This window comes from Schistocerca gregaria, unplaced genomic scaffold, assembly GCF_023897955.1.
Source record: "Schistocerca gregaria isolate iqSchGreg1 unplaced genomic scaffold, iqSchGreg1.2 ptg000198l, whole genome shotgun sequence".
NCBI lineage: Eukaryota > Metazoa > Arthropoda > Insecta > Orthoptera > Acrididae > Schistocerca > Schistocerca gregaria.
This window is the reverse complement of record NW_026061736.1, coordinates 2,804,783-2,826,280: the sequence shown is the minus strand read 5'-3', so window position 1 is coordinate 2,826,280 and position 21,498 is coordinate 2,804,783.

Sequence of the window (21,498 nt, the reverse complement as noted above, 5' to 3'; positions counted from 1 at the left end):
TCCGTCCGTTTTCGTCATTTGTTATCGAATCGACTTAAAGCCAGATCATCACATTGGCCGCTCTTCTCTCTGAAACGGTTGTACTTATCGTCTGCAAAGCTATGTCGCGTACTGCGGTATGTGGAGACACTAAAAGCACCATAGTAGAACACAGATGAACCTTCTAAGTTGATGTAATAGCCAGTAAGAAGTAGTACAATTCAAGTTTTAGGTATCGATTATTGACTTTTTAGCTGGCTTTGGTGCCTTCGACATGAGCTAGGACCTTAAGATTCTGCATGAAAGGAGGACTAACAGCCGAGTTGCACGGGAGAATGTGAAAAGTGTTCATATGTAGTAAAAACCTGAGAAATTCGTCCGTTTTCGTCGTTTGTTATCGAATCGACTTAAAGCCAGATCGTCACATTGGCCGCTCTTCTCTCTGAAACGCTTGTACTTATCGTCTGCAAAGCTATGTCGCATGCTGCGGTATGCTGAGACACTACAAGCAGCATAGTAGAACACAGATGAGGCTTCTAAGTTGATGTAATAGCCAGTAAGAAGTAGTACAATTCAAGTTTTAGGTATCGATTATTGACTTTTTAGCTGGCTTTGGTGCCTTGGACATGAGCTAGGACCTTACGATTCTGCATGAATGGAGGATTAGCAGCCGAGTTGCACGGGAGAATGTGAAAAGTCTTCATATGTAGTAAAAACCTGAGAAATCCGTCCGTTTTCGTCATTTGTTATCGAATCGACTTAAAGCCAGATCATCACATTGGCCGCTCTTCTCTCTGAAACGGTTGTACTTATCGTCTGCAAAGCTATGTCGCGTACTGCGGTATGTGGAGACACTAAAAGCACCATAGTAGAACACAGATGAACCTTCTAAGTTGATGTAATAGCCAGTAAGAAATAGTACAATTAAAGTTTTAGGTATCGATTATTGACTTTTTAGCTGGCTTTGGTGCCTTGGACATGAGCTAGGACCTTAATATTCTGCATGAAAGGAGGACTAGCAGCCGAGTTGCATGAGAGGATGTGAAAAGTGTTCAAATGTAGTAAAAACCTGAGAAATACGTCTGTTTTCGTCATTTGTTATCGAATCGACTTAGAGCCAGGTCGTCACATTGGCCGCTCTTCTCTCTGAAACGGTTGTACTTATCGTCTACTAAGCTATGTCGCGTGCTGCGGTATGCGGAGACACTAAAAGCACCATAGTAGAACACAGATGAAGCTTCTAAGTTGATGTAATAGCCAGGAAGAAGTAGTACAATTCAAGTTTTAGGTATCGATTATTGACTTTTTAGCTGGCTTTGGTGCCTTGGACATGAGCTAGGACCTTATGATTTTGCATGAAAGGAGGACTAGCAGCCGAGTTGCACGGAAGAATGTGAAAAGTGTTCATATGTAGTAAAAACCTGAGAAATCCGTCCGTTTTCGTCATTTGTTATCGAATCGACTTAAAGCCAGATCGTCACATTGGCCGCTCTGCTCTCTGAAACGGTTGTACTTATCGTCTGCAAAGCTATGTCGCTTGCTGCGGTATGCGGAGACATTGAAATGACCATAGTAGAACACAGATGAAGCATCTAAGTTGATGTAATAGCCAGTAAGAAGTAGTCCAAATCAAGTTTTAGGTATCGATTATTGACTTTTTAGCTGGCTTTTGTGCCTTGGACATGAGCTAGGACCTTAAGATTCTGCATGAAAGGAGGACTAGCAGCCGAGTTGCACGGGAGAATGTGAAAAGTGTTCATATGTAAAAAAATACCTGAGAAATCCGTCCGTTTTCGTCATTTGTTATCGAATCGACTTAAAGCCAGATCGTCACATTGGTCGCTCTTCTGTCTGAAACGTTTGTACTTATCGTCTGCAAAGCTATGTCGCATGCTGCGGTATGCTGAGACACTACAAGCAGCATAGTAGAACACAGATGAAGCTTCTAAGTTGATGTAATAGCCAGTAAGAAGTAGTCCAATTCAAGATTTAGGTATCGATTATTGAATTTTTAGCTAGCTTTGGTGCCTTGGACATGAGCTAGGACCTTAAGACTCAGCATGAAAGGAGGACTAGCAGCCGAGTAGCACGGGAGAATGTGAAAAGTGTTCATATGTAGTAAAAACCTGAGAAATTCGTCCGTTTTCGTCATTTGTTATCGAATCGACTTAAAGCCAGATCGTCACATTGGCCGCTCTTCTCTCTGAAACGCTTGTACTTATCGTCTGCAAAGCTATGTCGCATGCTGCGGTATGCTGAGACACTACAAGCAGCATAGTAGAACACAGATGAAGCTTCTAAGTTGATGTAATAGCCAGTAAGAAGTAGTACAATTCAAGTTTTAGGTATCGATTATTGACTTTTTAGCTAGCTTTGGTGCCTTGGACATGAGCTAGGACCTTAAGATTCTGCATGAAAGGAGGACTAGCAGCCGAGTAGCACGGGAGAATGTGAAAAGTGTTCATATGTAGTAAAAACCTGAGAAATTCGTCCGTTTTCGTCATTTGTTATCGAATCGACTTAAAGCCAGATCGTCACATTGGCCGCTCTTCTCTCTGAAACGCTTGTACTTATCGTCTGCAAAGCTATGTCGCGTGCTGCGGTATGCGGAGACACTAAAATCACCATAGTAGAACACAGATGAAGCTTCTAAGTTGACGTAATAGCCAGGAAGAAGTAGTAAAATTCAAGTTTTAGGTATCGATTATTGACTTTTTAGCTGGCTTTGGTGCCTTGGACATGAGCTAGGACCTTAAGATTCTGCATGAAAGGAGGACTAGCAGCCGAGTTGCACGGGAGAATGTGAAAAGTGTTCATATGTAATAAAAACCTGAGAAATCCGTCCGTTTTCGTCATTTGTTATCGAATCGACTTAAAGCCAGATCGTCACATTGGCCGCTCTTCTCGCTGAAACGGTTGTACATATCGTCTACTAAGCTATGTCGCGTGCTGCGGTATACGGAGACACTAAAAGCACCATAGTAGAACACAGATGAAGCTTCTAAGTTGATGTAATAGCCAGGAAGAAGTAGTACAATTCAAGTTTTAGGTATCGATTATTGACTTTTTAGCTGGCTTTGGTGCCTTGGACATGAGCTAGGACCTTATGATTCTGCATGAAAGGAGGACTAGCAGCCGAGTTGCACGGAAGAATGTGAAAAGTGTTCATATGTAGTAAAAACCTGAGAAATCCGTCCGTTTTCGTCATTTGTTATCGAATCGACTTAAAGCCAGATCGTCACATTGGCCGCTCTGCTCTCTGAAACGGTTGTACTTATCGTCTGCAAAGCTATGTCGCTTGCTGCGGTATGCGGAGACAGTAAAATGACCGTGGTAGAACACAGATGAAGCATCTAAGTTGATGTAATAGCCAGTAAGAAGTAGTCCAATTCAAGTTTTAGGTATCGATTATTGACTTTTTAGCTGGCTTTGGTGCCTTGGACATGAGCTAGGACCTTAAGATTCTGCATGAAAGGAGGACTAGCAGCCGAGTTGCACGGGAGAATGTGAAAAGTGTTCATATGTAAAAAAATACCTGAGAAATCCGTCCGTTTTCGTCATTTGTTATCGAATCGACTTAAAGCCAGATCGTCACATTGGCCGCTCTTCTCTCTGAAACGCTTGTACTTATCGTCTGTAAAGCTATGTCGCATGCTGCGGTATGCTGAGACACTACAAGCAGCATAGTAGAACACAGATGAAGCTTCTAAGTTGATGTAATAGCCAGTAAGAAGTAGTACAATTCAAGTTTTAGGTATCGATTATTGACTTTTTAGCTAGCTTTGGTGCCTTGGACATGAGCTAGGACCTTAAGATTCTGCATGAAAGGAGGACTAGCAGCCGAGTAGCACGGGAGAATGTGAAAAGTGTTCATATGTAGTAAAAACCTGAGAAATTCGTCCGTTTTCGTCATTTGTTATCGAATCGACTTAAAGCCAGATCGTCACATTGGCCGCACTTCTCTCTGAAACGCTTGTACTTATCGTCTGCAAAGCTATGTCGCGTGCTGCGGTATGCGGAGACACTAAAATCACCATAGTAGAACACAGATGAAGCTTCTAAGTTGACGTAATAGCCAGGAAGAAGTAGTACAATTCAAGTTTTATGTATCGATTATTGACTTTTTAGCTGGCTTTGGTGCCTTGGACATGAGCTAGGACCTTAACATTCTGCATGAAAGGAGGACTAGCAGCCGATTTGCATGGGAGAATGTTAAAAGTGTTCATATGTAGTAAAAACCCGAGAAATCCTTCCGTTTTCGTCATTTGTTATCGAATCGACTTAAAGCCAGATCGTCACATTAGCCGCTCTTCTCTCTGAAACGGTTGTACTTATCGATTGCAAAGCTATGTCGCGTGTTGCGGTATGCGGAGACACTAAAAGCAACATAGTAGAACACAGATGAAGCTTCTAAGTTGATGTAATAGCCAGTAAGAAGTAGTACTATTAAAGTTTTAGGTATCGGTTAATGACTTTTTACCCTTGTTTGGTGCCTTGGACACGAGCTAGGAAATTAAGATTTTGCATGAAGGAGGACTAGCAGCCGAGTTGCACGGGAGAATGTGAAAAGTGTTCATATGTAGTAAAAACCCGAGAAATCCGTCCGTTTTCGTCATTTGTTATCGAATCGACTTAAAGCCAGATCGTCACATTGGCCGCTCTTCTCTCTGAAACGGTTGTACTTATCGTCTACAGAGCTATGTCGCGTGCTGCAATATGCGGAGACACTAAAAGCACCATAGTAGAACACAGATGATGCTTCTAAGTTGAGGTAATAGCCAGTAAGAAGTAGTCCAATTCAAGATTTAGGTATCGATTATTGACCTTTTAGCTGGCTTTGGTGCCTTGGACACGAGCTAGGAAATTAAGATTTTGCATGAAGGAGGACTAGCAGCCGAGTTGCACGGAAGAATGTGAAAAGTGTTCATATGTAGTAAAAACCTGAGAAATCCGTCCGTTTTCGTCATTTGTTATCGAATCGACTTAAAGCCAGATAGTCACACTGGCCGCTCCTCTATCCGAAACGCTTGTACTTATCGTCTGCAAAGCTATGTCGCGTGCTGCGGTATGCGGAGACACTAAAATAACCATAGTAGAACACAGACCAAGCTTGTAAGTTGCTGTAATAGCCAGTAAGAAGTAGTACAATTCAAGTTTTAGGTATCGGTTAATGACTTTTACCCTTCTTTGGTGCCTTGGACATGAGCTAGAACCTTAAGATTCTGCATGAAAGGAGGACTAGCAGCCGAGTTGCACGGGAGAATGTGAAAAGTGTTCATATGTAGTAAAAACCTGAGAAATCCGTCCGTTTTCGTCATTTGTTATCGAATCGACTTAAAGCCAGATCGTCACATTGGCCGCTCTTCTCTCTGAAACGGTTGTACTTATCGTCTGTAAAACTATGTCGCGTGCTGCGGTATGCGGAGAAACTAAAATCACCGTAGTAGAACACAGATGAAGCTTCTAAGTTGATGTAATAGCCAGGAAGAAGTAGTACAATTCAAGTTTTAGGTATCGATTATTGCCTTTTTAGCTGGCTTTGGTGCCTTGGACATGAGCTAGGACCTTATGATTCTGCATGAAAGGAGGACTAGCAGCCGAGTTGCACGGAAGAATGTGAAAAGTGTTCATATGTAGTAAAAACCTGAGAAATCCGCCCGTTTTCGTCATTTGTTATCGAATCGACTTAAAGCCAGATCGTCACATTGGCCGCTCTTATCTCTGAAACGGTTGTACTTATCGTCTGCAAAGCTATGTCGCTTGCTGCGGTATGCGGAGACACTAAAATGACCATAGTAGAACACAGATGAAGCATCTAAGTTGATGTAATAGCCAGTAAGAAGTAGTCCAATTCAAGTTTTAGGTATCGATTATTGACTTTTTAGCTAGCTTTGGTGCCTTGGACATGAGCTAGGACCTTAAGATTCTGCATGAAAGGAGGACTAGCAGCCGAGTTGCACGGGAGAATGTGAAAAGTGTTCATATGTGAAAAAATACCTGAGAAATCCGTCCGTTTTCGTCATTTGTTATCGAATCGACTTAAAGCCAGATCGTCACATTGGTCGCTCTTCTCTCTGAACCGTTTGTACTTATCGTCTGCAAAGCTATGTCGCATGCTGCGGTATGCTGAGACACTACAAGCAGCATAGTATAACACAGATGAAGCTTCTAAGTTGATGTAATAGCCAGTAAGAAGTAGTACAATTCATGTTTTAGGTATCGATTATTGACTTTTTAGCTGGCTTTGGTGCCTTGGACACGAGCTAGGAAATTAAGATTTTGCATGAAAGAGGACTAGCAGCCGAGTTGCACGAGAGAATGTGAAAAGTGTTCATATGTAGTAAAAACCTGAGAAATCCGTCCGTTTTCGTCATTTGTTATCGAATCGACTTAAAGCCAGATAGTCACATTGGCCGCTCTTCTATCCGAAACGCTTGTACTTATCGTCTGCAAAGCTATGTCGCGTGCTGCGGTATGCGGAGACACTAAAATAACCATAGTAGAACACAGACCAAGCTTGTAAGTTGATGTAATAGCCAGTAAGAAGTAGTACAATTCAAGTTTTAGGTATCGATTATTGACTTTTTAGCTGGCTTTGGTGCCTTGGACATGAGCTAGGACCTTATGATTCTGCATGAAAGGAGGACTAGCAGCCGAGTTGCACGGAAGAATGTGAAAAGTGTTCATATGTAGTAAAAACCTGAGAAATCCGTCCGTTTTCGTCATTTGTTATCGAATCGACTTAAAGCCAGATCGTCACATTGGCCGCTCTTATCTCTGAAACGGTTGTACTTATCGTCTGCAAAGCTATGTCGTTTGCTGCGGTATGCGGAGACACTAAAATCACCATAGTAGAACACAGATGAAGCATCTAAGTTGATGTAATAGCCAGTAAGAAGTAGTCCAATTCAAGTTTTAGGTATCGATTATTGACTTTTTAGCTGGCTTTGGTGCCTTGGACATGAGCTAGGACCTTAAGATTCTGCATGAAAGGAGGACTAGCAGCCGAGTTGCACGGGAGAATGTGAAAAGTGTTCATATGTAAAAAAATACCTGAGAAATCCGTCCGTTTTCGTCATTTGTTATCGAATCGACTTAAAGCCAGATCGTCACATTGGTCGCTCTTCTCTCTGAAACGTTTGTACTTATCGTTTGCAAAGCTATGTCGCATGCTGCGGTATGCTGAGACACTACAAGCAGCATAGTAGAACACAGATGAAGCTTCTAAGTTGATGTAATAGCCAGTAAGAAGTAGTACAATTCTAGTTTTAGGTATCGATTATTGACTTTTTAGCTAGCTTCGTGCCTTGGACATGAGCTAGGACCTTAAGATTCAGCATGAAAGGAGGACTAGCAGCCGAGTAGCACGGGAGAATGTGAAAAGTGTTCATATGTAGTAAAAACCTGAGAAATTCGTCCGTTTGCGTCATTTGTTATCGAATCGACTTAAAGCCAGATCGTCACATTGGCCGCTCTTCTCTCTGAAACGGTTGTACTTATCGTCTGAAAAGCTATGTCGCATGCTGCGGTATGCTGAGACACTACAAGCAGCATAGTAGAACACAGATGAAGCTTCTAAGTTGATGTAATAGCCAGTAAGAAGTAGTACAATTCAAGTTTTAGGTATCGATTATTGACTTTTTAGCTGGCATTGGTGCCTTGGACATGAGCTAGGACCTTAACATTCTGCATGAAAGGAGGACTAGCAGCCGATTTGCATGGGAGAATGTGAAAAGTGTTCATATGTAGTAAAAACCCGAGAAATCCGTCCGTTTTCGTCATTTGTTATCGTATCGACTTAAAGCCAGATCGTCACATTAGCCGCTCTTCTCTCTGAAACACTTGTACTTATCGATTGCAAAGCTATGTCGCGTGTTGCGGTATGCGGAGACACTAAAAGCACCATAGTAGAACACAGATGAAGCTTCTAACTTGACGTAATAGCCAGGAAGAAGTAGTACAATTCAAGTTTTAGGTATCGGTTATTGACTTTTTAGCTGGCTATGGTGCCTTGGACACGAGCTAGGAAATTAAGATTTTGCATGAAGGAGGACTAGCAGAAAAGTTGCACGAGAGAATGTGAAAAGTGTTCATATGTAGTAAAAACCTGAGAAATCCGTCCGTTTTCGTCATTTGTTATCGAATCGACTTAAAGCCAGATAGTCACATTTGCCGCTCTTCTATCCGAAACGCTTGTACTTATCGTCTGCAAAGCTATGTCGCGTGCTGCGGTATGCGGAGACACTAAAATAACCATAGTAGAACACAGACCAAGCTTGTAAGTTGATGTAATAGCCAGTTAGAAGTAGTACAATTAAAGTTTTAGGTATCGGTTAATGACTTTTACCCTTCTTTGGTGCCTTGGACACGAGCTAGGAAATTAAGATGTTGCATGAAGGAGGACTATCAGCCGAGTTGCACGGGAGAATGTGAAAAGTGTTCATATGTAGTAAAAACCTGAGAAATCCGTCCGTTTTCGTCATTTGTTATCGAATCGACTTAAAGCCAGATCGTCACATTGGCCGCTCTGCTCTCGGAAACGGTTGTACTTATCGTCTGCAAAGCTATGTCGCGTGTTGCCGTAGGCGGAAACAGGAAAAGCACCATAGTAGAACACAGATGAAGCTTCTAAGTTGATGTAATAGCCAGTAAGAAGTAGTCCAATTCAAGTTTTAGGTATCGATTATTGACTTTTTAGCTGGCTTTGGTGCCTTGGACATGAGCTAGGACCTTAAGATTCTGCATGAAAGGAGAACTAGCAGCCGAGTTGCACGGGAGAATGTGAAAAGTGTTCATATGTAAAAAAATACCTGAGAAATCCGTCCGTTTTCGTCATTTGTTATCGAATCGACTTAAAGCCAGATCGTCACATTGGTCGCTCTTCTCTCTGAAACGTTTGTACTTATCGTCTGCAAAGCTATGTCGCATGCTGCGGTATGCTGAGACACTACAAGCAGCATAGTAGAACACAGATGAAGCTTCTAAGTTGATGTAATAGCCAGTAAGAAGTAGTACAATTCAAGTTTTAGGTATCGATTATTGACTTTTTAGCTAGCTTCGTGCCTTGGACATGAGCTAGGACCTTAAGATTCAGCATGAAAGGAGGACTAGCAGCCGAGTAGCACGGGAGAATGTGAAAAGTGTTCATATGTAGTAAAAACCCGAGAAATTCGTCCGTTTGCGTCATTTGTTATCGAATCGACTTAAAGCCAGATCGTCACATTGGCCGCTCTTCTCTCTGAAACGGTTGTACTTATCGTCTGAAAAGCTATGTCGCATGCTGCGGTATGCTGAGACACTACAAGCAGCATAGTAGAACACAGATGAAGCTTCTAAGTTGATGTAATAGCCAGTAAGAAGTAGTACAATTCAAGTTTTAGGTATCGATTATTGACTTTTTAGCTGGCTTTGGTGCCTTGGACATGAGCTAGGACCTTAACATTCTGCATGAAAGGAGGACTAGCAGCCGATTTGCATGGGAGAATGTGAAAAGTGTTCATATGTAGTAAAAACCCGAGAAATCCGTCCGTTTTCGTCATTTGTTATCGAATCGACTTAAAGCCAGATCGTCACATTAGCCGCTCTTCTCTCTGAAACGGTTGTACTTATCGATTGCAAAGCTATGTCGCGTGTTGCGGTATGGGGAGACACTAAAAGCACCATAGTAGAACACAGATGAAGCTTCTAAGTTGACGTAATAGCCAGGAAGAAGTAGTACAATTCAAGTTTTAGGTATCGGTTATTGACTTTTTAGCTGGCTTTGGTGCCTTGGACACGAGCTAGGACCTTAACATTTTGCATGAAAGGAGGACTAGCAGCCGATTTGCATGGGAGAATGTGAAAAGTGTTCATATGTAGTAAAAACCTGAGAAATCCGTCCACTTTCGTCATTTGTTATCGAATCGACTTAAAGCCAGACCGTCACATTGGCCGCTCTTCTCTCTGAAAAAGTTGTACTTATCGTCTGCAAAGCTATGTCGCGTGCTGCGGTATTCGGAGACACTAAATGCACCATAGTAGAACACAGATGAAGCTTCTAAGTTGATGTAATAGCCAGTAAGAAGTAGTACAATTAAAGTTTTAGGTATTGGTTAATGACTTTTTACCCTTGTTTGGTGCCTTGGACACGAGCTAGGAAATTAAGGTTTTGCATGAAGGAGGACTAGCAGCCGAGTTGCACGGGAGAATGTGAAAAGTGTTCATATGTAGTAAAAACCCGAGAAATCCGTCCGTTTTCGTCATTTGTTATCGAATCGACTTAAAGCCAGATCGTCACATTGGCCGCTCTTCTCTCTGAAACGGTTGTACTTATCGTCTACAGAGCTATGTCGCGTGCTGCAATATGCGGAGACACTAAAAGCACCATAGTAGAACACAGATGATGCTTCTAAGTTGATGTAATAGCCAGTAAGAAGTAGTCCAATTCAAGATTTAGGTATCGATTATTGACTTTTTAGCTGGCTATGGTGCCTTGGACACGAGCTAGGAAATTAAGATTTTGCATGAAGGAGGCCTAGCAGCCAAGTTGCACGAGAGAATGTGAAAAGTGTTCATATGTAGTAAAAACCTGAGAAATCCGTCCGTTTTCGTCATTTGTTATCGAATCGACTTAAAGCCAGATAGTCACATGGCCGCTCTTCTATCCGAAACGCTTGTACTTATCGTCTGCAAAGCTATGTCGCGTGCTGCGGTATGCGGAGACACTAAAATAACCATAGTAGAACACAGACCAAGCTTGTAAGTTGATGTAATAGCCAGTAAGAAGTAGTACAATTAAAGTTTTAGGTATCGGTTAATGACTTTTACCCTTCTTTGGTGCCTTGGACACGAGCTAGGAAATTAAGATGTTGCATGAAGGAGGACTATCAGCCGAGTTGCACGGGAGAATGTGAAAAGTGTTCATATGTAGTAAAAACCTGAGAAATCCGTCCGTTTTCGTAATTTGTTATCGAATCGACTTAAAGCCAGATCGTCACATTGGCCGCTCTGCTCTCGGAAACGGTTGTACTTATCGTCTGCAAAGCTATGTCGCGTGTTGCCGTAGGCGGAAACAGGAAAAGCACCATAGTAGAACACAGATGAAGCTTCTAAGTTGATGTAATAGCCAGTAAGAAGTAGTCCAATTCAAGTTTTAGGTATCGATTATTAACTTTTTAGCTGGCTTTGGTGCCTTGGACATGAGCTAGGACCTTAAGATTCTGCATGAAAGAGGACTAGCGGCCGGGTTGCACGGGAGAATGTGAAAAGTGTTCATATGTAAAAAAATACCTGAGAAATCCGTCCGTTTTCGTCATTTGTTATCGAATCGACTTAAAGCCAGATCGTCACATTGGTCGCTCTTCTCTCTGAAAAGGTTGTACTGGTCGTCTACAAAGCTACGTCGCGTGCTGCGGTATGCGGAGAAACTAAAATCACCATAGTAGAACACAGATGAGGCTTCTAAGCTGATGTAATAGCCAGTAAGAAGTAGTATAATTCAAGTTTTAGGTATCGATTATTGACTTTTTAGCTACCTTTGGTGCCTTGGACATGAGCTAGGACCTTAAGGTTCTGCATGAAGGAGGACTAGCAGCCGAGTAGCACGGGAGAATGTGAAAAGTGTTCATATGTAGTAAAAACCTGAGAAATCCGTCCGTTTTCGTCATTTGTTATCGAATCGACTTAAAGCCAGATCGTCACATTGGCCGCTCTTCTCTCTGAAACGCTTGTACTTATCGTCTGCAAAGCTATGTCGCGTGCTGCGGTATGCGGAGACACTAAAATCACCATAGTAGAACACAGATGAAGCTTCTAAGTTGACGTAATAGCCAGGAAGAAGTAGTACAATTCAAGTTTTAGGTATCGATTATTGACTTTTTAGCTGGCTTTGGTGCCTTGGACATGAGCTAGGACCTTAACATTCTGCATGAAAGGAGGACTAGCAGCCGATTTGCATGGGAGAATGTGAAAAGTGTTCATATGTAGTAAAAACCCGAGAAATCCGTCCGTTTACGTCATTTGTTATCGAATCGACTTAATGCCAGATCGTCACATTGGCCCCTCTTCTCTCTGAAACACTTGTACTTATCGATTGCAAAGCTATGTCGCGTGTTGCGGTATGCGGAGACACTAAAAGCACCATAGTAGAACACAGATGAAGCTTCTAAGTTGACGTAATAGCCAGGAAGAAGTAGTACAATTCAAGTTTTAGGTATCGATTATTGACTTTTTAGCTGGCTTTGGTGCCTTGGACACGAGCTAGGACCTTAACATTTTGCATGAAAGGAGGACTAGCAGCCGATTTGCATGGGAGAATGTGAAAAGTGTTCATATGTAGTAAAAACCTGAGAAATCCGTCCACTTTCGTCATTTGTTATCGAATCGACTTAAAGCCAGATCGTCACATTGGCCGCTCTTCTCTCTGAAAAAGTTGTACTTATCGTCTGCAAAGCCATGTCGCGTGCTGCGGTATGCGGAGACACTAAAAGCACCATAGTAGAACACAGATGAAGCTTCTAAGTTGATGTAATAGCCAGTAAGAAGTAGTACAATTAAAGTTTTAGGTATCGGTTAATGACTTTTTACCCTTGTTTGGTGCCTTGGACACGAGTTAGGAAATTAAGATTTTGCATGAAGGAGGACTAGCAGCCGAGTTGCACGGGAGAATGTGAAAAGTGTTCATATGTAGTAAAAACCCGAGAAATCCGTCCGTTTTCGTCATCTGTTATCGAATCGACTTAAAGCCAGATCGTCACATTGGCCGCTCTTCTCTCTGAAACGGTTGTACTTATCGTCAACAGAGCTATGTCGCGTGCTGCAATATGCGGAGACACTAAAAGCACCATAGTAGAACACAGATGATGCTTCTAAGTTGATGTAATAGCCAGTAAGAAGTAGTAGAATTCAAGTTTTAGGTATCTATTATTGACTTTTTAGCTGGCTTTGGTGCCTTGGACATTAGCTAGGACCTTAAGATTCTGCATGAAAGGAGGACTAGCAGCCGAGTTGCAAGGGAGAATGTGAAAAGTGTTCAAATGTAGTAAAAACCTGAGAAATCCGTCCGTTTTCGTCATTTGTTATCGAATCGACTTAAAGCCAGATCGTCACATTGGCCGCTCTTCTCACTGAAACGGTTGTACTTATCGTCTGCAAAGCTATGTCGCTTACTGCGGTATGTATAGACACTAAAAGCACCATAGTAGAACACAGATGAACCTTCAAAGCTGATGTAATAGCCAGTAAGAAGTAGTACAATTCAAGTTTTAGGTATCGATTATTGACTTTTTAGCTGGCTTTGGTGCCTTGGACATGAGCTAGGACCTTAAGATTCTGCATGAAAGGAGGACTATAGCCGAGTTGCAGGGGAGAATGTGAAAAGTGTTCATATGTAGTAAAAACCTGAGAAATCCGTCCGTTTTCGTCATTTGTTATCGAATCGACTTAAAGCCAGATCGTCACATTGGCCGCTCTTCTCTCTGAAACGCTTGTACTTATCGTCTGCAAAGCTATGTCGCGTGCTGCGGTATCCGGAGACACTGCACTCAAAATAGTAGAACACAGTTCAAGCTTCTAAGTTGATGTAATAGCCAGTAAGAAGTAGTACAATTCAAGTTTTAGGTATCGATTATTGACTTTTTAGCTGGCTTTGGTGAGTTGGACATGAGCTAGGACATTAACATTCAGCATGAAAGGAGGACTAGCTGCCGCGTTGCACGGGAGAATGTGAAAAGTGTTCATATGTAGTAAAAACCTTAGAAATCCGTCCATTTTCGTCATTTGTTATCGAATCGACTTAAAGCCAGATCGTCACATTGGACGCTCTTCTCTCTGAAACGTTTGTACTTATCGTCTGCAATGCTATGTCGCGTGCTGCGGTAAGCGGAGACACTAAAATCACCATAGTAGATCACAGTTGAAGCATCTAAGTTGATGTAATAGTCAGTAAGAAGTAATACAATTCAAGTTTTAGGTATCGATTATTGACTTTTTAGCTGGCTTTGGTGCCTTGGACATGAGCTAGGACCTTAAGATTCTGCATGAAAGGAGGACTAGCAGCCGAGTTGCACGGGAGAATGTGAAAAGTGTTCATATGTAGTAAAATCCTGAGAAATCAGTCCGTTTTCGTCATTTGTTATCGAATCGACTTAAAGCCAGATCGTCACATTGGCCGCTCTTCTCTCTGAAACGGTTGTACTTATTGTCTGCAAAGCTATGTCGCGTGCTGCGGTATGTGGAGACACTAAAAGCACCATAGTAGAATACAGATGAAGCTTCTAAGTTGATGTAATTGCCAGTAAGAAGTAGTACAATTCAAGTTTTAGGTATCGATTGTTGACTTTTTAGCTGGCTTTGGTGCCTTGGACATGAGCTAGGACCTTAAATTTCTGCATGAAAGGAGGACTAGCAGCCGCGTTGCACGGGAGAATGTGAAAAGTGTTCATATGTAGTAAAAACCTTAGAAATCCTTCCGTTTTCGTCATTTGTTATCGAATCGACTTAAAGCCAGATCGTCACATTGGCCGCTCTTCTCTCTGAAACGCTTGTACTTATCGTCTGCAAAGCTATGTCGCGTGCTGCGGTATGCGGAGACACTAAAATCACCATAGTAGAACACAGATGAAGCTTTTAAGTTGATGTAATAGCCAGTAAGAAGTAGTACAATTCATGTTTTAGGTATCGATTATTGACTTTTTAGCTGGCTTTGGTGCCTTGGACATGAGCTAGGACCTTAACATTCTGCATGAAAGGAGGACTAGCAGCCGAGTTTCACGGGAGAATGTGAAAAGTGTTCATATGTAAAAAAATACCTGAGAAATCCGTCCGTTTTCGTCATTTGTTATCGAATCGACTTAAAGCCAGATCGTCACATTGGTCGCTCTTCTCTCAGTAACGTTTGTACTTATCGTCTGCAAAGCTATGTCGCATGCTGCGGTATGCTGAGACACTACAAGCAGCATAGTATAACACAGATGAAGCTTCTAAGTTGATGTAATAGCCAGTAAGAAGTAGTACAATTCAAGTTTTAGGTATCGATTATTGACTTTTTAGCTGGCTTTGGTGCCTTGGACATGAGCTAGGACCTTAAGATTCTGCATGAAAGGAGGACTAGCAGCCGAGTTCCACGGGAGAATGTGAAAAGTGTACATATGTAGTAAAAACCTGAGAAATCCGTCCGTTTTCGTCATTTGTTATCGAATCGACTTAAAGCCAGATCGTCACATTGGCCGCTCTGCTCTCGGAAACGGTTGTACTTATCGTCTGCAAAGCTATGTCGCGTGTTGCCGTAGGCGGAAACAGGAAAAGCACCATAGTAGAACACAGATTAAGCTTCTAAGTTGATGTAATAGCCAGTAAGAAGTAGTCCAATTCAAGTTTTAGGTATCGATTATTGACTTTTTAGCTGGCTTTGGTGCCTTGGACATGAGCTAGCACCTTAAGATTCTGCATGAAAGGAGGACTAGCAGCCGAGTTGCACGGGAGAATGTGAAAAGTGTTCATATGTAGAAAAAACCTGAGAAATCCGTTCGATTTCGTCATTTGTTATCGAATCGACTTAAAGCCAGATCGTCACATTGGCCGCTCTTCTCTCTGAAACGGTTGTACTTATCGTCTGCAAAGCTATGTCGCGTGCTGCGGTATGTGGAGACACTAAAAGCACCATAGTAGAACACAGATGAAGCTTCTAAGTTGATGTAATTGCCAGTAAGAAGTAGTACAATTCAAGTTTTAGGTATCGATTATTGACTTTTTAGCTGGCTTTGGTGCCTTGGACATGAGCTAGGACCTTAAATTTCTGCATGAAAGGAGGACTAGCAGCCGCGTTGCACGGGAGAATGTGAAAAGTGTTCATATGTAGTAAAAACCTTAGAAATCCTTCCGTTTTCGTCATTTGTTATCGAATCGACTTAAAGCCAGATCGTCACATTGGCCGCTCTTCTCTCTGAAACGCTTGTACTTATCGTCTGCAAAGCTATGTCGCGTGCTGCGGTATGCGGAGACACTAAAATCACCATAGTAGAACACAGATGAAGCTTTTAAGTTGATGTAATAGCCAGTAAGAAGTAGTACAATTCATGTTTTAGGTATCGATTATTGACTTTTTAGCTGGCTTTGGTGCCTTGGACATGAGCTAGGACCTTAACATTCTGCATGAAAGGAGGACTAGCAGCCGAGTTGCACGGGAGAATGTGAAAAGTGTTCATATGTAAAAAAATACCTGAGAAATCCGTCCGTTTTCGTCATTTGTTATCGAATCGACTTAAAGCCAGATCGTCACATTGGTCGCTCCTCTCTCAGTAACGTTTGTACTTATCGTCTGCAAAGCTATGTCGCATGCTGCGGTATGCTGAGACACTACAAGCAGCATAGTATAACACAGATGAAGCTTCTAAGTTGATGTAATAGCCAGTAAGAAGTAGTACAATTCAAGTTTTAGGTATCGATTATTGACTTTTTAACTGGCTTTGGTGCCTTGGACATGAGCTAGGACCTTAAGATTCTGCATGAAAGGAGGACTAGCAGCCGAGTTCCACGGGAGAATGTGAAAAGTGTTCATATGTAGTAAAAACCTGAGAAATCCGTCCGTTTTCGTCATTTGTTATCGAATCGACTTAAAGCCAGATCGTCACATTGGCCGCTCTGCTCTCGGAAACGGTTGTACTTATCGTCTGCAAAGCTATGTCGCGTGTTGCCGTAGGCGGAAACAGGAAAAGCACCATAGTAGAACACAGATTAAGCTTCTAAGTTGATGTAATAGCCAGTAAGAAGTAGTCCAATTCAAGTTTTAGGTATCGATTATTGACTTTTTAGCTGGCTTTGGTGCCTTGGACATGAGCTAGGACCTTAAGATTCTGCATGAAAGGAGGACTAGCAGCCGAGTTGCACGGGAGAATGTGAAAAGTGTTCATATGTAGTAAAAACCTGAGAAATCCGTCCGTTTTCGTCATTTGTTATCGAATCGACTTAAAGCCAGGTCGTCACATTGGCCGCTCTTCTCTCTGAAACGCTTGTACTTATCGTCTTCAAAGCTATGTCGCGTGCTGCGGTATCCGGAGACACTGCACTCACCATAGTAGAACACAGTTCAAGCTTCTAAGTTTATGTAATAGCCAGTAAGAAGTAGTACAATTCAAGTTTTAGGTATCGATTATTGACTTTTTAGCTGGCTTTGGTGCATTGGACATGAGCTAGGACCTTAAGATTCTGCATGAAAGGAGGACTAGCAGCCGAGTTGCAGGGAAGAATGTGAAAAATGTTCATATGTAGTAAAAACCAGAGAAATCCGTCCGTTTTCGTCATTTGTTATCGAATCGACTTAAAGCCAGATCGTCACATTGGCCGTTCTGCTCTCGGAAACGCTTGTACTTATCGTCTGCAAAGCTATGTCGCGTGTTGCCGTAGGCGGAAACAGGAAAAGCATCATAGTGGAACACAGATGAAGCTTCTAAGTTGATGTAATAGCCAGTAAGAAGTAGTCCATTTCAAGTTTTAGGTATCGATTATTGACTTTTTAGCTGGCTTTGGTGCCTTGGACATGAGCTAGGACCTTACGATTCTGCATGAAAGGAGGACTGGCAGCCGAGTTGCAGGGGAGAATGTGAAAAGTGTTCATATGTAGTAAAAACCTGAGAAATCCGTCCGTTTTCGTCATTTGTTATCGAATCGACTTAAAGCCAGATCGTCACATTGCCCACTGTGCTCTCGGAAACGGTTGTACTTATCGTCTGCAAAGCTATGTCGCGTGTTGCCGTAGGCGGAAACAGGAAGAGCACCGTAGTAGAACACAGATGAAGCTTCTAAGTTGATGTAATAGCCAGTAAGAAGTAGTCCAATTCAAGTTTTAGGTATCGATTATTGACTTTTTAGCTGGCTTTGGTGCCTTGGACATGAGCTAGGACCTTAACATTCTGCATGAAAGGAGGACTAGCTGCCGCGTTGCACGGGAGAATGTGAAAAGTGTTCATATGTAGTAAAAACCTTAGAAATCCGTCCATTTTCGTCATTTGTTATCGAATCGACTTAAAGCCAGATCGTCAAATTGGCCGCTCTTCTCTCTGAAACGGTTGTACTTATCGTCTGCAATGCTATGTCGCGTGCTGCGGTAAGCGGAGACACTAAAATCACCATAGTAGAACACAGATGAAGCATCTAAGTTGATGTAATAGCCAGTAAGAAGTAATCCAATTCAAGTTTTAGGTATCGATTATTGACTTTTTAGCTGGCTTATGTGCCTTTGACATGAGCTAGGACCTTAAGATTCTGCATGAAAGGAGGACTAGCAGCCACGTTGCACGGGAGAATGTGAAAAGTGTTCATATGTAGTAAAAACCTTAGAAATCCTTCCGTTTTCGTCATTTGTTATCGAATCGACTTAAAGCCAGATCGTCACAATGGCCGCTCATCTCTCTGAAACGCTTGTACTTATCGTCTGCAAAGCTATGTCGCGTGCTGCGGTATGCGGAGACACTAAAATCACCATAGTAGAACACAGATGAAGCTTTTAAGTTGATGTAATAGCCAGTAAGAAGTAGTACAATTCATGTTTTAGGTATCGATTATTGACTTTTTAGCTGGCTTTGGTGCCTTGGACATGATCTAGGACCTTAACATTCTGCATGAAAGGTGGACTAGCAGCCGAGTTGCACGGGAGAATGTTAAAACTGTTCATATGTAGTAAAAAACTTAGAAATCCGTCCGTTTTCGTCATTTGTTATCGAATCGACTTAAAGCCAGATCGTCACATTGGCCGCTCTTCTCTCTGAAACGCTTGTACTTATCGTCTGCAAAGCTATGTCGCGTGCTGCGGTTTCCGGAGACACTGCACTCACCATAGTAGAACACAGTTCAAGCTTCTAAGTTGATGTAATAGCCAGTAAGAAGTAGTACAATTCAAGTTTTAGGTATCGATTATTGACTTTTTAGCTGGCTTTGGTGCCTTGGACATGAGCTAGGACCTTACGATTCTGCATGAAAGGAGGACTGGCAGCCGAGTTGCAGGGGAGAATGTGAAAAGTGTTCATATGTAGTAAAAACCTGAGAAATCCGTCCGTTTTCGTCATTTGTTATCGAATCGACTTAAAGCCAGATCGTCACATTGCCCGCTGTGCTCTCGGAAACGGTTGTACTTATCGTCTGCAAAGCTATGTCGCGTGTTGCCGTAGGCGGAAACAGGAAAAGCACCGTAGTAGAACCCAGATGAAGCTTCTAAGTTGATGTAATAGCCAGTAAGAAGTAGTGGAATTCAAGATTTAGGTATCGATTATTGACTTTTTAGCTGGCTTTGGTGCCTTGGACATGAGCTAGGACCTTAACATTCTGCATGAAAGGAGGACTAGCTGCCGCGTTGCACGGGAGAATGTGAAAAGTGTTCATATGTAGTAAAAACCTTAGAAATACGTCCATTTTCGTCATTTGTTATCGAATCGACTTAAAGCCAGATCGTCACATTGGCCGCTCTTCTCTCTGAAACGGTTGTACTTATCGTCTGCAATGCTATGTCGCGTGCTGCGGTAAGCGGAGACACTAAAATCACCATAGTAGAACACAGATGAAGCATCTAAGTTGATGTAATAGCCAGTAAGAAGTAATCCAATTCAAGTTTTAGGTATCGATTATTGACTTTTTAGCTGGCTTTGGTGCCTTGGACATGAGCTAGGACCTTAAGTTTCCGCATGAAAGGAGGACTAGCAGCCGAGTTGCACGGGAGAATGTGAAAAGTGTTCATATGTAGTAAAATCCTGAGAAATCAGTCCGTTTTCGTCATTTGTTATCGAATCGACTTAATGCCAGATCGTCACATAGGCCGCTCTTCTCTCTGAAACGGTTGAACTTATCGTCTGCAAAGCTATGTCACGTGCTGCGGTATGCGGAGACACTAAAATCACCATAGTAGAACACAGATGAAGCTTTTAAGTTGATGTAATAGCCAGTAAGAAGTAGTACAATTCATGTTTTAGGTATCGATTATTGACTTTTTAGCTGGCTTTGGTGCCTTGGACATGAGCTAGGACCTTAAGATTCTGCATGAAAGGAGGACTAGCAGCCGAGTTGCACGGGAGAATGTTAAAAGTGTTCATATGTAGTAAAAACCTTAGAAATCCGTCCGTTTTCGTCATTTGTTATCGAATCGACTTAAAGCCAGATCGTCACATTGCCCGCTGTGCTCTCGGAAACGGTTGTACTTATCGTCTGCAAAGCTATGTCGCGTGTTGCCGTAGGCGGAAACAGGAAAAGCACCGTAGTAGAACCCAGATGAAGCTTCTAAGTTGATGTAATAGCCAGTAAGAAGTAGTGGAATTCAAGATTTAGGTATCGATTATTGACTTTTTAGCTGGCTTTGGTGCCTTGGACATGAGCTAGGACCTTAACATTCTGCATGAAAGGAGGACTAGCTGCCGCGTTGCACGGGAGAATGTGAAAAGTGTTCATATGTAGTAAAAACCTTAGAAATACGTCCATTTTCGTCATTTGTTATCGAATCGACTTAAAGCCAGATCGTCACATTGGCCGCTCTTCACTCTGAAACGCTTGTACTTATCGTCTGCATGCTATGTCGCGTGCTGCGGTATCCGGAGACACTGCACTCAAAATAGTAGAACACAGTTCAAGCTTCTAAGTTGATGTAATAGCCAGTAAGAAGTAGTACAATTCAAGTTTTAGGTATCGATTATTGACTTTTTAGCTGGCTTTGGTGAGTTGGACATGAGCTAGGACATTAACATTCAGCATGAAAGGAGGACTAGCTGCCGCGTTGCACGGGAGAATGTGAAAAGTGTTCATATGTAGTAAAAACCTTAGAAATCCGTCCATTTTCGTCATTTGTTATCGAATCGACTTAAAGCCAGATCGTCACATTGGCCGCTCTTCTCTCTGAAACGTTTGTACTTATCGTCTGCAATGCTATGTCGCGTGCTGCGGTAAGCGGAGACACTAAAATCACCATAGTAGATCACAGTTGAAGCATCTAAGTTGATGTAATAGTCAGTAAGAAGTAATACAATTCAAGTTTTAGGTATCGATTATTGACTTTTTAGCTGGCTTTGGTGCCTTGGACATGAGCTAGGACCTTAAGATTCTGCATGAAAGGAGGACTAGCAGCCGAGTTGCACGGGAGAATGTGAAAAGTGTTCATATGTAGTAAAATCCTGAGAAATCAGTCCGTTTTCGTCATTTGTTATCGAATCGACTTAAAGCCAGATCGTCACATTGGCCGCTCTTCTCTCTGAAACGGTTGTACTTATTGTCTGCAAAGCTATGTCGCGTGCTGCGGTATGTGGAGACACTAAAAGCACCATAGTAGAACACAGATGAAGCTTCTAAGTTGATGTAATTGCCAGTAAGAAGTAGTACAATTCAAGTTTTAGGTATCGATTATTGACTTTTTAGCTGGCTTTGGTGCCTTGGACATGAGCTAGGACCTTAAATTTCTGCATGAAAGGAGGACTAGCAGCCGCGTTGCACGGGAGAATGTGAAATGTGTTCATATGTAGTAAAAACCTTAGAAATCCTTCCGTTTTCGTCATTTGTTATCGAATCGACTTA